This window comes from Miscanthus floridulus, chromosome 4 (assembly GCF_019320115.1).
Source record: "Miscanthus floridulus cultivar M001 chromosome 4, ASM1932011v1, whole genome shotgun sequence".
Lineage (NCBI taxonomy): Eukaryota > Viridiplantae > Streptophyta > Magnoliopsida > Poales > Poaceae > Miscanthus > Miscanthus floridulus.
The window spans coordinates 119,415,607-119,427,518 of record NC_089583.1 but is presented as its reverse complement, the minus strand read 5'-3'; the positions used below and the strand labels follow the sequence as shown (position 1 = coordinate 119,427,518).

Here is an 11,912-nt window from a genome sequence, read left to right as displayed (position 1 = left end):
ATGCGCTTGACGAACATGGCTGGGCCATGTGTTGGGCAGACGCTGGGGGCGAACTACAGTGGGGACGACGGGCGCGGCGACGAACGACAACCACTGTTCCCTCCAACGTGGACTCCAGAGAAGCGTCGAGGAGGGATGTGGTGGTCGGAGATGTCCCGGAGGGCACGACGAGCGACGCCCTGGAGCATGAAGCGGCGAAGGCCTCCGGCGTGGTGGGCACGGTGGATGGCAGACTCCACTGCATCGGTGATGGAGTCGACCATGGCATTCATGGAAGGTATGGGGTGTGCCATCTTCTACCTTGGGTTGAGATGCAGCGACGCCAGCGAAGTCTCGCCGAACTCCCTCTCCTTCCTTTTCTGCCTCTCAACGTCAGCGGTGAAGCGTGCAGATAATGTGTTAGATGAAAAGTGGTCGGTGCAAATGACCGATGTATGTTTCTATTGATGAACAATGGTGTATATATACAGAGGCCTTTGCCTTGTCAGTGTCTGTGTGAAAAGGTGCCTATCCGTGTGAAAATGTGCCTATCTATTATGTCTACATGGAACCATCATTAGCAGTTGCTAATGACAAAATTAACAATTTGATCATTAAATAGTTAATCCTAATTAATTAATCTCAACAATAACATTCTCAACAGCTCGGATCGCTACAAAATCGACAGAAATCACAAAATAATAATAGCCGTTTTTTTTTTGATATTCTGATTCATTTCGGCCTGCTACGGCCCTGGTTCATAAAGCCCAAATTTGGCCCACAACAGAGTAGAGGGAGCTTTGCGTAGAAACAGGAGAAGCGGCGTTTTCTGCAAGAGTGATACCGTCATCGCCAGCGAAGGCGCCGGCACCAGCCGCCGCACCGTCGTCGCCGATCGCGCCTGCTTCGTAGGCAAGGCCCGAACCCTCACTCTCTCTCGCTGGCATCTAAGCCCGACCTTCCTTATTTTTTTCTCAGTTCATTTCGTGGCTCTCAACCAACCCTAGAATCGGTAGACCGTACCTGACCGAGTAGGTTTTGAATGGAATTATGCCCCACAGCTAATGTGGCTGCAATGCAACTATATAACACACAGCTTTGATGTTGGGTGCTGGTCTCGAACAGAAGTTTTAATTTCTGTGTATTTCAGGGTTAATCTGAGAATGAGTAGTATCAGTACTACTGGTGTTTCTAATTTTCATCCAGGGTCTAATTCTTGTCATTATTTTTAGTAAATCTGGTAATTTTCCTTGTAACGGCTAGGTGTTTTAGCAGTCTGCATGAGGCTTGACTTGGGATTATAATTGCTGTAGACTGTAGTCCACTTTATATCCTGATGTTAGGGCTCTGCTCTCCTCTCCTTAAATTGAGACGAACAAAATTGCTTATTGTATATATTTTTTGGCATGCTACTGTACATTTAGGCCATTTGAACAATCGTTGCATCTCTTCTTTCATTCATGTGTCATTTGTGCAGACTAGGCAAGTAGGAAGTAGAACTGGGATCCTTTAGGGCGCGTTTGGTGGAGCTCGCGCCGGCTCCGGCTCTGCCACTGTGCGGGTACTGTGGCGGAGCCGGCGGAGCACCACAAACGTAGCTCCGGCAGCTCCTTCTCAATCCACGTTCATTTGTATAGGAGCCGGAGCTGTTTTTTAGCCGCTACAGTGATCTACAGGGTTGCACAGTCGCTGCATGGAGGAGCCGGAGCCCCGGAGAGCCGAGCCAAACGCGCCCTAATCTGGAGAACAAAAAAAAAAATCTTCTCTGTGTTACATCAACGTTCCAATTTTGAAATGTCAGGTGCCTATATTCTAATATCTAGTAGGCAGTAGCGAACCTTGCTTTGACACCTAAGTTCCTAGTTTCTTTTTTTACTTGGTTTATTTGACACATTTCTCTCTTTTCTTCAGTGCTCTGATTTCTTATTCCAAACCAAGCAAAGAAATTTCGTTTGTATCTTGTTTCCACTGACACTGAGTTCTGCTTCCACTGTACCTTGTCAGTTTCACTAGTTTTCAGCTGTGTTTCAGTGCTACCTTTATTCATTTGCACTAGTTCTGAACTTGTTGGCTGTGTGCTGGAAAGCCTGGAAGGCTGAACCCATTATTAATGCTAATGGAATAAGTTGTAGAAAACGCTTTGTAATTTCTGGGCTTCCGCTGTCCCTACTTAATGCAAAATGTGGAGGTGCTCTCGCTTAGGAGATTGCCTTTGTGCTTTTGTTTATTGTGCTATGCAAGAGAAATATGAAGCGGAAACCCAAATGTGTATAGATACTGGCTTCACTTGGTCTATTATAATTTTTCTGCTTATGGATTACATAAACAAGTGAAACAAACGTCAGAAAACAGATTTGAAAAGAAATTGCTATTAAATTTTTAAGTCACTTCGTTCTACAATTTTTTATTTTTGGTTGATGAGGGACTGAATCAAATCACATGGCCCAGTGGCCAGCCCAGAGGCCAGAGGTGTCTAGCCCAGCCCAGGCAAATCCTCCATTAATTAAGAGAATAGGTAGCCCAACACGGAAGCTTCAAGTTCAAGTAGAGTTCAGAAAAGTAGAGTTCAGAGGTACCTCACCTCTGAACTGCCGGAGGCAGCACCAGACTGCCGGAGGAGGCCCTCGCCGACGCCGCACCACCTGCCTCCGCTCACGGTCCGCCGGTCAGTCATATACGCCCATTGGCTCACATGCCCTCTCCCCCTCCGCCTCTGCCTCAATTTTTTGTGCGGATCCCCTAAATCCCTAACCCTAATGCAAGAACGCTTGCATTGGGGTTTTAAGCATTGGTTGATTCTTTCCAAGTATTGATTGAAATCTTGAATGGACTATTTAAATCTTGGTATTCAGTGTTTATTTCATCCCTTATGGTTCTTGATGACATCTTATGGTGATGGTTGTAGTTGATATTTTGTTGATCAAAATACATTTGATGTGGATTGAAAAGATGGATAAAATCGTTTTTTAGAGGTATCCATTAAAACGCTGGTGCCAAGCATATCATTTTCTTTGGCTGACCGGATCTGAAATGGCTACTGTATCCCAATAGTGTTATAGCTTAGATTTTTATCCGTTAAATTGTTGGAAAACAATGTTTTAGTTATTTTTCTGTAATAGTAGACTAATAGGATAACAATGATGAAAAATCGTGTTACCAGAGGGATATTACTGATCGGAGGGATATTACTCAGAAGACTTTGTTGTTTGTACTGCAAGAAGGCTGGACATCCGTGTGCATTACTGCAGTATCGTAGCAAAACCAGCATTATCCATTAATCCAACCATGAACCATAACACACTTGCTTGTTTTGCGACCGGTATTGTTTTTGCATGTTCTGTTCAGCTGCATTCTTGTGGTTAGGGTTGACATTTTAAGAAACCATATGCGATAGCCATTTTTCCTATAAAGTACCAACTTTATTCTCTTCACTCTATCAAGTCCAATCTGCTAATGTGTTTGCTTTGGTTTACAATTTGACACAGAGAAGCTGCTTTTCGCCTCCAAGTTATGTCCAAGCTTCGAGATTGGGCAGGTGTTAGAGTACGTCAGGGGCCTATTGTTAGTCGTTGAATTCTCACTCTTGGTAGTAGGAGAATTCTTACTCTCATCGAGAGAGGATGACACAAGGAGTTGGGGCAATTTTTTTGTCTATTTCTCACACAAGCTCACACAAATGCCATACCAACCTGAGGGGTTGGGGTTACATATTTATAGGCTGCTAGCCAGCCAAGCATATGCCAAGATGCTAGTCTAAGATGCTAGTCTAAGATGGTAATATGCTGTCCTAGCTAAGATGCTGTCCTCTAGTCTAAGATGATGTCCTCTAAGATGTTGTCCTCTAGTCTAAGATGCTGTCCTAAAAACAGAAAAACAGCCACAAGGACCATGTGAGCAGCACAGCCCCACAAAGACTAGCCACACATGAGACTTATCCATCATTCTCCCCCTAAGTCTTGTGCGTCGTCTTGTGGGAGAGTTGAACCATCCCGGTCCTGGAGCAGAGCTCAAGGAACTTGATCCTCTCAAGGGGCTTGGTGAGCAGCTCCGCAAGCTGGTCCTTGGTGTTGATGTAGCTCGCCTTGATGCTCCCTTCCTCCAAACAGGCTCGGATGAAGTGATACCTCACCAGGATGTGCTTGCTGCGTTCGTGAAACACGGGGTTCTTTGCCAGGGCCAGAGCGGACTTGCTGTCCACCCTGAGCTCCACCGCTCTAGTGTCTCTGCCGAGGAGATCACCAAGCAGTCGAGCGAGCCAGAGCGCCTGAGTCGAAGCGGTGGAGGCCGCTATGTACTCGGCCTCGCAGCTGGACAGGGCCACCACCTGCTGCTTGACCGACTGCCAGCTAACGAGGCACTTGCCGAGGAAGAAGAGGATCCCGCTCGTGCTCTTGCTGGTGTCGATGTCGCCGGCGTGGTCGTGGTCGCTGTCGCTGTACCCGACGAAGTGTGCCGCCCCAGGGCACCTCGGGTAGTAGAGGCCGTGGTCGAGAGTCCCCGCAACGTAGCGGATGATCCTCTTCACAGCCTGCTGGTGCTCCGTCGTCGGTCGCTGCATGAACCGACTAACGTAGCCGACGGAGAATGCCAAGTCCGGCCATGTGTGGGCGAGGTAGCGAAGGCTCCCCACAAGACGCCGGTACTGCATAGCGTCCACCTCCTCCGTTGTGCTATCGCGGCTCAGCTTCAGCCTCTCCTCCATCGGAGTGAGAGCTGGGTTGCAGTCGGTGAGCCCAGCTAGCTCAACGACGCGCTTGGCGTAGGTGGTCTGTCGAAGCATGATCCCAGAGTCATCCTGGTGCACCTCGATTCCCAGGTAGAAGGAGAGAGGCCCTATGTCACTCATCTGAAAGGTGGCCTTCATCTCTTCCTTGAATGCCGCCACCTTCGCATCCTTGGTGCCGGTGATCATCAAGTCGTCGACGTAGACACCCACCAGCAGGGCATTACCTCCATTGCCCCGTCGGTAGATGGCCGCCTCGTGCGGGCTTTGCTCGAAGCCCATCCCCTTTAGCGTGGAATCCAGCTTGGCATTCCACGCCCTCGGTGCCTGCCGCAAGCCATAGAGGGCCTTGCGCAGGCGGAGCACCTTGCCATCCTTGCCGGGGATCGCAAATCCCGGCGGCTGGTGCACGTAGACCTCCTCCTTCAAGTCGCCGTTAAGGAACGCCGACTTGACGTCCATGTGATGAACACGCCAGCCCTCCTGGGCAGCTAGCGCAAGGAGGAGTCGCACGGACTCCATCCGTGCCACGGGAGCAAAGGCGTCGTCGAAGTCGACCCCCTCCTGCTGCACGAAACCTCATGCCACCAAGCGAGCCTTGTGCTTGACGATGGCACCGGCTTCATCCCTCTTCAGCTTGTACGCCCACTTAAGGGTGATCGCGCGATGACCACGAGGAAGGTCAGCAAGCTCCTAGGTGCGGTTCTTCTCAACCGCATCCATCTCCAACTGCATCGCGGCGCGCCATGCCGCGTGTCTCTCGGCCTCTGCAAACGACCGAGGCTCGCCGTCGTCACACGCAAGGTGTAACTTCGCCTCCAGGTCGTGAGGCACCAGTCCCGGCACCGGCTGGTCGCCGAGAAGGTTCTCCATTGTACGGTACCGCAACAGCTCGCCATCGTGGTACGCGTCGACGCGCTCCTCGTCGTGAGAGAGCGGAGTAGCGAGCTCAACCGGGCCATGCTCGACACGAGCTGGTGGTGGAGTAGACGTGCCCGGAGTGGTGCCTGTCGGTGCTGGAGTGCGTGGCGTTGCCGGCTGTGGTGGAGCCGACGAAGAACTCATCACAGCCGAGGTCCTGGCTGGAGAGCGTGGTGCTGTCGGAGTAGCAGGCGCCGGGGTCGGTGGAGGCTCGGGGACTGGGGTAGACGCGCTCGCCGAAGAAGAGCCGCCTACTCCCCCAGCTCCCTCGAAGTGGACGTACTCGACAGAGAAGTCGTCGTACGTCGGAGCCGAGCCGTCGTCCACCGCCTTGTCCCATGCCCATCCTCGCCCTTCGTCGAACACAATGTCGCGCGCCGTGCGCACACGCTGTGTCTTCGGGTCGAGGATGTGGTAGGCCTTCGAGCCCTCCGCGTAGCCGATGAACACTCCCGGAGTGCTCCTGTCGTCGAGCTTGCTGATGTGGCCAAGCTCTTTGGCGAACGCGAGGCAGCCGAAGACCCGCAAGTGAGAGACCGCCGGCTTACGCCCATGCCAAGCCTCGTACGGCGTCCTGCCGTCGAGCGCCTTGGTAGGCGAGCGGTTGAGGATGTAGACGGCCGTCACCACCGCCTCTCCCCAGAAGACAGCCGGCATCCCCCTCTGCTTGAGGAGGGCCCGAGCCATCCCCACAACCGTCTGGTTGCGCCGCTCGACGACGCCGTTCTGCTGCGGGCTGTACGGCGCGGAGTAGTGGCGCTGAATGCCCTCGTCAGCGTAGTACGACGCGAATTCAGTCGCCGTCGTTGTCGGTGCGCAGCACGCGCAGCTTGCGGTCGCACTCCGCCTCCGCAGCAGCCTGCGCGCGCCTGATGGCGTCCGCAGCCTCTCCCTTGCTGCCGATGACCATCACCCACATGTAGCGGGAGAGGTCGTCGACGAGCAGCAGGAAGTAGCGTCGTCCTCCCGGTGTGGCCGGTGTCACCGGGCCACACAAGTCCCCGTGCACAAGCTCGAGCTTCTCCTTGGCTCGAAAGCTAGCCCACTGTGGAAAGGGGAGTCGCCTCTGCTTCATCAACACGCAGACGTCGCAGAGCTGCTCCACATGGTCGAGGCACGGCAGGCCTCGCACCATCTCCGTGGCACTGAGCCGCTTCAGGGCCTCAAAGTGAAGGTGCCCGAAACGCTCGTGCCACTGCCACGCCTCGTCGTCCCGACGAGCAGCGAGACAGAGGGGTTGTGCCACCTACACGTTAAGGACGTAGAGTCGATTTGCGCTTCTGGATACCTTGGCAAGAAGGCGACGACGACGATCCCAAATCCTCATGACTCCGTCCTCAACCACCACGCGCAAACCGTTCTCATCCAGCTGTCCCAAGCTGATGATGGAGTTCTTCAACACGGGGATGTAGTAGACTCCGGTGAGCAGCCTGTGCTCACCAGACAAGGTGGTGAAGATGACGGAGCCGACGCCCTTGATCTCCACGCCGGAGGCATCCCCAAACTTGACGGAGCCTCGGACGCTAGAGTCAAGCTCGGTGAAGAACTCCCGTCGACCGGTCATATGATGGGTGGCGCCGGTGTCGAGGCACCACCCGTCAGTCTTGTTGTTGCCGGAGCTGTCGCCGAGGAGGGCGTGTGCTTTTGGCTCGTCGAGGTGGAGGAGGGCCGCTGCGGCCGGTGCCGCTGGAGGTAGCTCAATGCTTGCATGTGCCATGAACAGAGCCGGCTCCTCCTCCTCTGCCTGTGCGACATGGGCCTGGCCGCGTCGTGGCTGTCGACAGTCCTTGGCCCAATGGCCGAGCTGGCCGCAGTTGCGGCAGGCGTCGTCCCGTGCCGGCTTGTGTTTGCCGGCGGCGCCGCCCTGGGCGCCTCCGCGGGCATCACCCTCGGCACGTCCTCGCGCCCCGGCCTGGGTGTCTCTACGCGCCTTGCGTGGCTTGCCACGCTTGCGGCCGCCTATCGCGGAAGAAGGCTCCCCCTTCTTCCGGTCACGTTGCCTGGCAAGCCACTGCTCCCGAGTGAGAAGGAGCTTCCCGCCAGTGGTGATGGGCCCCGAGAGAGACTGTGGCTCATCGCTGTCGACGACCTTGAGGCGACCTATCGCCTCCTCGATCGACATCGTGGAGAGATCCAGCAGGGACTCGATCGAGCGAGCCATCTGCTTGTACTTCTCGGGGACGCAGCGAAAGAGCTTTTCGACAGCTCTCTCCTCGCCGTAGGTGTCATCGCCGAACTGCACCATCTTCTGCAACAGAGTGTTGAGACGGAGAGCAAAGTCATCAACGTCATCACCTGGCTTGAAGGCTAGGTTCTCCCACTCCTTGCGAAGTGTCTGCAGTGTGGACTTGCGGGCGCGGTCGCTGCCGATGCGTGCCGCAGCGATGGCGTCCCAAGCCTCCTTGGCAGTCCGCTTGTTGGTAAGCGAGAACTGCATCTCGGGCGGGACTGCAGCGATGAGGGCATCCAGTGCCCGTCGATCTAGGTCGTAGTCGACGTCGCCGTATCGGACTGCCTCCCACATGTGCCGCACCTGGAGCTTTACCCTCATCACCGCAGCCCACTCGACGTAGTTGGTCTTGGTGAGGGTAGGCCACCCACCGCCGGGACCGACGTCCCTGACAATAGCCTGGAGCCCGTGGTAACCACGGTACCGATCCGGGGAGAGAGCCACGCTGCCTGTGAAGGCCGCGCTCTCCATTGACCCGTCGGTACCGATCCAGGGAGAGAGAGCCACGCTGCCTGTGAAGGCTGCGCTCTCCATCGACCCGTCCGCCACCGTTGCCGTGCGCGCCTCCTCCAGGAGCGCCGCCGCCGTGCGCACCTCCTCCAGGAGCGCCGCCGTCGTGTGCGCCTCCTCCAGGAGCGCCACCAGCGCGTCCGCGCCTGTCTGGGCTACCGCCGCGCTCGTGGGCGTGCGCGGCTGCCCCAGGAGCGCCACCGCCGTGCGCGCCTCCTCCAGGAGCGCCGTCAGCGCGTCCACGCCTGTCTGGGCTGCCGCCACGCTCGTGGACGTGCGTGGCTGCCCACTGCGCCGTCCGCGCTCGCGCTGCCTCCATCTCTAGCAGCTCGAGGTCCGCGTCAGCGGTGTCGTCAGCGGAAATGGAGCTGCCGATGCTGCCGCGCAGAGCCTCGACCTCCGTCGCCGCCGCACGCGCTGCATTCGCCGCCACCGCTGCTTCCACCTCCGCTCTGGCTGCTGCCAGCTCCGCCGCTGCCAGCCTCGACGCCCTTGCCGCCGCCGCAGCGGTCTCTGCCACGGCAAGTTCGGCCTCCTGCCGACGCCGCGTGCTCGAGGCGACCGAGCGCTGAGACTGCCCTGCGGACATGACGCGCTACTAGGGGGCTGCTTCAGACGAGCTGCTGCTCGTCTGCGCGGGGGAGGAGTGAACAGGAGCGGCCGGAGGAGCTGGTGCTGCCAACAGCTGGGGCTGTTGTGGGGCTAGGAGAGAAGATGAGCGAGAGATGCTCAGGCTACAGGATAATATGGCTCCGATACCAGTTGTTAGTCGTTGAATTCTCACTCTTGGTAGTAGGAGAATTCTTACTCTCATCGAGAGAGGATGACACAAGGAGTTGGGGTAATTTTCTTGTCTATTTCTCACACAAGCTCACACAAATGCCATACCAACCTGAGGGGTTGGGGTTACATATTTATAGGCTGCTAGCCAGCCAAGCATATGCCAAGATGCTAGTCTAAGATGCTAGTCTAAGATGGTAATATGCTGTCCTAGCTAAGATGCTGTCCTCTAGTCTAAGATGCTATCCTCTAAGATGCTGTCCTCTAGTCTAAGATGCTGTCCTAAAAACAGAAAAACAGCCACAAGGACCATGTGAGCAGCACAGCCCCACAAAGACTAGCCACATATGAGACTTATCCATCACCTATTGGGCCTGGGTTGGCTGTATAGCCCATTAGTGTTAGGGTTAATTAGAGATAAGGGTCGCTTACTTAAGGGTCAAGTAAGCCCTGCTTAGGAGTCAAGTAAACCTCTTTATATAAGAAGAGGAGATGTATCGATCTAATCAAGTAAGAATTAAAAAGGAAATCCCTTCCCTCTTGCCCGGCCGTGGGCAAACGGCCCGCGGCCGGCTCTCTCTCACCCTCGCAGCACTAGCATGAACAGTACACGCGGTACTGTAGCACCGCGGGTACTGTAGCGCGCCAGCCGCCGTCGCTCTCCTCGACTCTCTCCTCTCAATCCTAGCAGCCACATTAGGATTGGGAGGAGAGAGTCGAGGGGAGCGACGGCGGCTGCCGTGCTACAGTACCCGCGGTGCTACAGTACTGCGGTACTGCTCACGGCTAGGCCTGCGAGGGTGAGAGAGAGCCAGCAGCGGGCCGTTTGCCCACGGCCGGGCAAGAGGGAAGGGATTTCCTTCTTAATTCTTGCTTGATTAGATCGATACATCTCCTCTCCTTATATAGAGAGGTTTACTTGACTTCCAAGCAAGGCTTACTTGACCCTTAAGTAAGTGACCCTTATCTCTAATTAACCCTAACACTAATGGGCTATACAGCCAACCCAGGCCCAATAGGTCCCTGACGTACTCTAACAGCAGGCCTCCCAGATGGCCTGCTGCACTCCATTGTTGAATTGTTGGGGTCCTTCCCTGACCTTCTTGCCTTTGTAGCCACCTGCCACCCCTGGCGCTCTGCCTTCTCATCTTACCCATCTCTTCTCCTCAACCCTAATGTCTCTTTCTGCTCCTCTCACCATTTTCCAAATGCCAGAAACACCTCTGTACCCAAACGCCCATGTTACGTCATTGACCTAGCTAGCCAAGATACAATACTTTGCTCTCAGATTCCTCTGCTTTCTGTCGATTATGGAAATAATCGCCCACCAAGTGCTTTGCATAAGTTTGCTTTTAGGGGTGCTTCCTTTGGCCATATGATCTTCTCCAGCAACAAAATATGTTTTCTTTTTGATGTGTTCACTGGTATTGAGGTTTCACCTCCACTACTGCCAGTTGATGAATATAGTGAGATCTGCTGTGGTGCTACCCTCACAGGTCGTCTAGCATCTCCCAACTCACATCTCATTGTCTGCACTTTGTCCTTCAACTTCTTTTGGCGTGTTGGTAGTGACTCTTGGTCAAAATGCTCTCCTCGCAATGGATCACTCACCTAGTTTGTAGTCTTCAAAGGCCAGGTCTTTGGCATGGGTTCTGATCGTAGTTTGTTCATGGTTCACTTGTCTCCTCAGATCCATTTACAGGAGATACCAGTTTCCTGGGGTGGAAGAAATAGCATGACCAAATGGCATCTTTGCGACCCTTGGCTAGTGGTGTGCGACGACATGCTTCTCATGGTTGGCTGCCAGAGTGAATTCCCAGGAATAACACGGGATGTATTTGAAGCTTACCGTTTTGACACTTCGACTGACCCTGCAAAGTGGGTGAAGGTGGAGAGGTTGGAGAACTAGGCGATATTCATCAGCAGTGACCGGAGAGTTCAGCCACTTTCATGCCTGAATCCAGAGAGGTGGGGAGGGAGGAGCAACTGTGTATACTGCTATGATTATGAATTTGGCCATTTGGTTGCATTTGAGTTGGGCAAGCCACTGCCTGAAGATGATGCCACCAGGTCTGATGTCTTTATTTTCACATGTGTTGGTAGCATGGTGCAACCTATATGGATTGTCCCCAGTATGCTCTCTTTGTGTTGTGATGGTCAGTGATGTCTGATGTAAGAATTTGCCACTGGCTTTCTTAGAGATCTATTTGTAACTGTTGGAACCTCGGTATGCCTAATTATGTAATTGGAGTATGACGACTTTAAGCTTTGTTAACCCACCATGTTCTCTTTGTGCTGTGATGATCAATGATTTCTGCTGTAAGGATTTGCCACTGGTTTTCTTAAGAGGTCTATCTGTAACTGTTGAAACCTGGGTATGTCTACTTATGTAACTGGAGTATGACGACTTTATCCATTGTATAGCATTCATCACATTTTTCATGTTCTGGGCCACCTTTATGCTTGTGCATTTTTTATGAACTATAAGTACTTGGAGCACTGGTATTTCGGTGCTGCAGCTGGGTGACTAAGCACTTGCTTGTTCGGCACTCGTGTGGAAGCTGAGCCAGCTTTAAGTTTCAAGTTCCCAAGGTTTGAACTCTGTTTTGATTTGGAAAAAAAAAATGGATAGTCGACATAAGTCATGTAAATAAATAACAATAGCCGATTTTTGTTTAGAAATTCTGAAATATCAATAAGACAAGTTGCTATTGGGCCAGGTCTAAGTTTAATTTAAGCCTGCTACGGCCCTGGTTCATAAAGCACAGT

General features: G+C 53.5%; 1 long non-coding RNA gene across 3 annotated transcripts; it reads left to right on the top strand.

Annotated features, from left to right (window-relative positions):
- Positions 1-763: 763 nt before the first annotated feature.
- LOC136550548 (uncharacterized) lies at positions 764-11,420 on the top strand. Of its 3 annotated transcripts, none has more exons than XR_010782329.1 (3): positions 764-891; positions 3,465-3,514; positions 10,187-11,420. It is a non-coding gene; the product is annotated as an uncharacterized lncRNA (long non-coding RNA). The 3 variants fall into 3 exon arrangements; XR_010782330.1 differs by lacking the exon at positions 764-891 and adding an exon at positions 2,392-2,644; XR_010782331.1 differs by lacking the exon at positions 3,465-3,514 and having other exon boundaries at positions 10,834-11,420.
- The last annotated feature ends 492 nt before the right edge of the window (positions 11,421-11,912 follow it).